We start from the raw sequence: 4751 nt of genomic DNA on the forward strand, positions 1-4751 counted from the left end.
GGATGGCGACCCTAAGGTCTCCTGTCTGCAGGGCCCCATGGAGGTCTCAACATGTGGGTGGGTGTAATTCTGCCTCCCGGGGAGCTGTGGCCTCTGTACTGCCTGCTGAGGAGCCTGGGGGATGGGGGGTTCAACACTTAGCCTCGGAGCAGCGTCCTCTGCAAGTCTGGAACTCCCTGGAGACTTGGGCCAGGTCTGAGGCTGTGTTTTCCTGGGTGACTCTCAGAGGGCCATGTCTCTTCACATAGGGACACAGGCAGGCCTGGGCCAGCACACTGGGTGGCCTGAGAGAGACAGGGTGCTCTCTGGCTTCTCATATTTCCTGTGACTCTACCCTGGGGCCTATAGTTCTCAGGGGATGAGGTCACAGAGCACCATCAACATCATACTTCTGGGCAGGCAGAAGGCCCCAGAGTGGCCAGCCACCCTTGGGTTAGAAAGAGGCCCCCAAAGCCGCCCACGTTGTCCCGGAGGACCCCTAGAAGGTTCTGCTGCTGGGCTGTTGTGTATCCTGCCTCAGGCCCAGGTCGGCTACGAGTACAGCAGCACCCCTCTGGCCTTCCTTTCCCAGCTGGAGCTGGGGGTGACTTTCAAGGGAGGGCTCCATCAAGGACCGAACAGGTGGCGTTCAGAAGGTCCCACGTGGAGATGCGATAGCAGCCCAGCCGCACTGGGTTGGCTGAAAGGACCCAGACTCCCACACTCATTGTTGAAATGTGAAACCTGGTGGATCTGTGAGGGTTATTTTTACCTCCCAGCATGTGGGTGGAGAGGGGTGTTCTGAGCCGGCGGTGCTGGCCCCACAGAGAAAGTGGCGGGCACTCCTCCTCCAAGGAGGCAAAGGTCTGTTTAGACTGGAGTAGGCTGTGGCAAGGGACAGAGAAGGACCCCCAGCAGGAACTCGGTCTCCTCAGGAGAGATGATGTGCGAGGCTCTCAGACGTCTCACCAGACAGCATGTCTGCAAAGACAGTTTTTTTTTTTTTTTTTTTTGATTTTTCGAGACAGGGTTTCTCTGTGTAGCTTTGCGCCTTTCCTGGAACTCACTTGGTAGCCCAGGCTGGCCTCGAACTCACAGAAATCCACCTGCTTCTGCCTCCCGAGTGCTGGGATTAAAGGCGTGCGCCGCCGCCGCCGCCGCCGCCGCCGCCGCCGCCACCACCGCCCGGCCTGCAAAGACAATTTTACATTACTGATTTATCTTATTTTTCAGCTCTAGGGTTGGAACCTGGAGCCTCACATGCTACCCAAGCACCCTGTCACTGAGCTGAGACCCCAGGCCTCTCTTTTTGAGAAAATGTCTCCCTAAGTTGCCCAGGCTAGCCCTGAACTCACTGTAGAGCCCAGACAGATCTTGAACCTTTGATTCTCCTGCCTCAGCCTCCTGGGCAGCTGGGATCATAGATCTGCTCTGCCAGATCTGGTGCAAGGGCAGTTTGGGGAGCAGATTGGAGTGTTCCTTCTAATCTAGGTGACTGCAGGGTGTCTGAGCCACCCAGGGCTCCGTTGGCCAGCAGGGAGCAAAGTTTCCGCCAACTATAGTGGTGGCCTGGAGGGTGCCTAGCAGAAGTCTGCGCTGCTGGCCTCTGAACGTCCTAAATTGTCCCCTGGGAAGTGGGGTTGTCCTGGTCACTGCTCTGTGCATGAAGAAACCTTCTCATTAGACCATCGAGGCCCAACCACAGCCACAGCCAGGAGTTGAGGGTTCCATGCATATGAATAGGGAGGGTGGCCTTCAAGGAGGGTACACAGGATGTTAGCATCTAGTACTAAAGAGCAAGTCACCATGAATAACAGGAGTTTATTGTCTTACAGTCTGGAGGCTGGGAGCCCACAGTGGGTTCCCCACAGCTAAGCTCCAAGAACAGGAGCCCCCAGGTGCTGATCCCCTCTTCTGTCTCTTCCAGCTCCAAAAAGCAGCCTGCACTCCGTGGCGTTACGGATCCATCATCCTCTTAGCCCTGGGGTGTCTTCCTGTATCACTGGCTGCTGTTGCCTTCCTTCACTCACAGGGCCTGTGTGAGCCACCTAAGACCATCTCCTGATTTCTGGATCTGTAACCCGTCCCTCTCTGGAAGTCTCTTTGCCATGAAAAATAATTGCAAGTGCAGGTTTTGGGGTAACCAGGTGGGTGCTGTGAGGTGCTCTGTCCTGCCAACAACGGTGGCCTCGGGTAGAGTCTGATTTTGAAGACAATGGTCACCCACTCTTCAGGACAGCTGTTGGGAGGTCAGGCTCATTCAAGAGGGCACTGTGGGCTCCACTAGAGAGTCACTAGCCTCTGGAGACTGGTGACCCAGGCAGGAGCAAGGGACACCCTGGGACTCCAGGGCCCAGCAGGTAGACAGTGTATAGAGTATGTGTATTTCTGGCAGTACTTGCAACCCAGTCCAAGATTTGGGATCCAGCAGACCAGGGTTCAAATCCCATCTGTGCCTCCTCCCAGCCCTCTGGCAGGGTGTAGATGGAGGTGGTGGGCGGGGCTGCCATGGAGGAAGCCAGCAGATGCTTCCGGTGACCTCATTTATTTCATCTGCCGCCTCTGCGGGGTGGAGATAGCAGCTCAGAGAGGCCAAGTTCTGTTCTTGAGATAGCACAGCAACTGAGAGGTGCCAGGCTTTCCCAGGCCTTGGGGTTTCAAGCCAGGCCATAGCTGCCACATCATCCTTCCTGTGTCCTTTAAATTCACTGACTGCCTTTTAGTTTAACGTGTCTGTTTTAAAATGGAGCTTTATAAGCTCTCATAAGTGGGGAATCAAAGAATTCATGGGCTGGTTATATATATTTTTATAAGGCACATTAAAATAAATTTATCACTATAAAAGCAAAACTGTCTGTCCACAGCTTATATCAAGTGATGTCACACAAAGTAGGTACGCCTTATCCCTCTCCTGGGAATCCGCTCTGCACCTGTTTCTCCAGAGCACAGCAGTATTACCAGCTGTCCCTTGTCATGATCTGTGCCCCTCCCCCACCTTTCCAGCCATCACATGTGGGTCCCCAGGGGCCTCTGGGGTCTCCCAGCATTGCACGGTTCTACTCCAGGCCCTCCACCCTGGCTCCTCTGTGGCTCTGGCCACCTAGCCAGAAGTTGTCGGGATTTGAACCCTGGCCTTGAGTCCTCAATTTCTGTATCATTTTGATGTCAGGGCTCAGCCAGGCTTTTTTTTTTTTTTTTTTTTTTTTTGGTTTTTCGAGACAAGGTTTCTCTGTGTTGCTTTGCGCCTTTCCTGGAACTCGCTTGGAGACCAGGCTGGCCTCGAACTCACAGAGATCTACCTGCCTCTGTCTCCTGAGTGCTGGGATTAAAGGCGTGCGCCACCATCGCCCAGCTCAGCCAGGCTTTTGAAGGGGAAGAAACATTTTCAAATGAGGTAGCAAAGGAATTGATTGGCCAGGTCTCCCAGGAGCTCGTGTGTGTGTGTGTGTGTGTGTGTGTGTGTGTGTGTGTGTGTGTGTGTGTATGTAGGACAGACGTTGACACTGGGTGTCTTTCTCAGCGGCACTCCACCTTATTTTTGGAGGCAGGTTCTCTCACTGAACTCAGAGCTCACCTACTGAAGTACAGGTTGGGGCCACCTTGCCAACCTTTTTACCTGGGGCTGGGGATCTGAACTCAGGGACTCAGTGAAACAGTTTATCAATTAAGCAGTCTTTCCAGTCCTCACCCTGCCGGATTTTGTTGCCTTAATGGGGCAACCCTTTTCAAGATGGGGGGTGGGGTGGATGCTGAAGAGTCTTTTATAATCTTTTCTGGGGCAAAAAAAAAAAAAAAGTGATGAGCTGCTGTGGTATCCAATCCAAACTCTACAATGTCACGGGAGGCGGGGCTTCCCAGTGGCTCCTACCCTGCTCTCTGTTTGGGACTTCATGTCCCTTCCTTTATTTGAGTGAGGGTCCTTTATCCTCTGAGAAATCAGGGAAGAACCCCGAGTTTATTAATTCCAGCGTTTCCCAGGGAGTGAGGAAGAACATGCAATCCCAGTTTTTTGTTTTAGGGGACCCCACAAAGCACATTCAGCCTGGGGTCTCCTAAATCACCTCCAGAGGTTACAGATTGCAAGAGGAAGAGCCTACTGTAGGGCCTGGCCCATGCTCATGCCGCGGCTTTGCTTGGTGACAATTCTCTCCTTCAGAGCCCAGGATGAGGGGGGAGGTGGAGATGAGCGAGGACCTCAGCTCTGGGGATGGCTTCTAGAATCATCTGGCCTCCATTCCAATCCCCATTCCTTTTTAGACTAGTTGGGCCACAGCAAGCAAGTAACGGTCCCATCCTGTGCCTCAGTTTTTCCATCCGTAGAATGGGGATAAGACTAGCACCTCCCTGGAACGGCCCAAGTGAGGAGCAAAGGGGCTAAGCCACAAGGGCCAGGAAGGGGCTGTTGACTGACAGTTGCCGTTTTTTTTTTTTGCAACCAGGCAGGTCTGGGTTTGAATCCTGCTATTAGAACTACTGTTTGATTTGGGACAAAGTCTTGACCTTTCTGAACGTCAGACTCTTTTTCTAGAAACGGGCTCCTAAGGGTGGCGTTGGCACCCAGGAAGCGCTGCGTGCAAGTGCTTGGCTCAGCCCTGGCAGAGCACTGGTGCCCCTGGGGGTGGTAGATGCCCCAGCCAGGCTCTCTGAGGTCGGATGTGACCCTCCCCGCTCCCCACTGCAGCTGTCTCACCCCAGACACACAGACCTGGCCCCCTGCCGTCTGAGGGCAAGGCGGAAGTGAGGCGGGAGCCGGCAGCTTCCTCTTTTTTTTT

The sequence above is a fragment of the Peromyscus leucopus genome, chromosome 2 (assembly GCF_004664715.2).
Source record: "Peromyscus leucopus breed LL Stock chromosome 2, UCI_PerLeu_2.1, whole genome shotgun sequence".
Lineage (NCBI taxonomy): Eukaryota > Metazoa > Chordata > Mammalia > Rodentia > Cricetidae > Peromyscus > Peromyscus leucopus.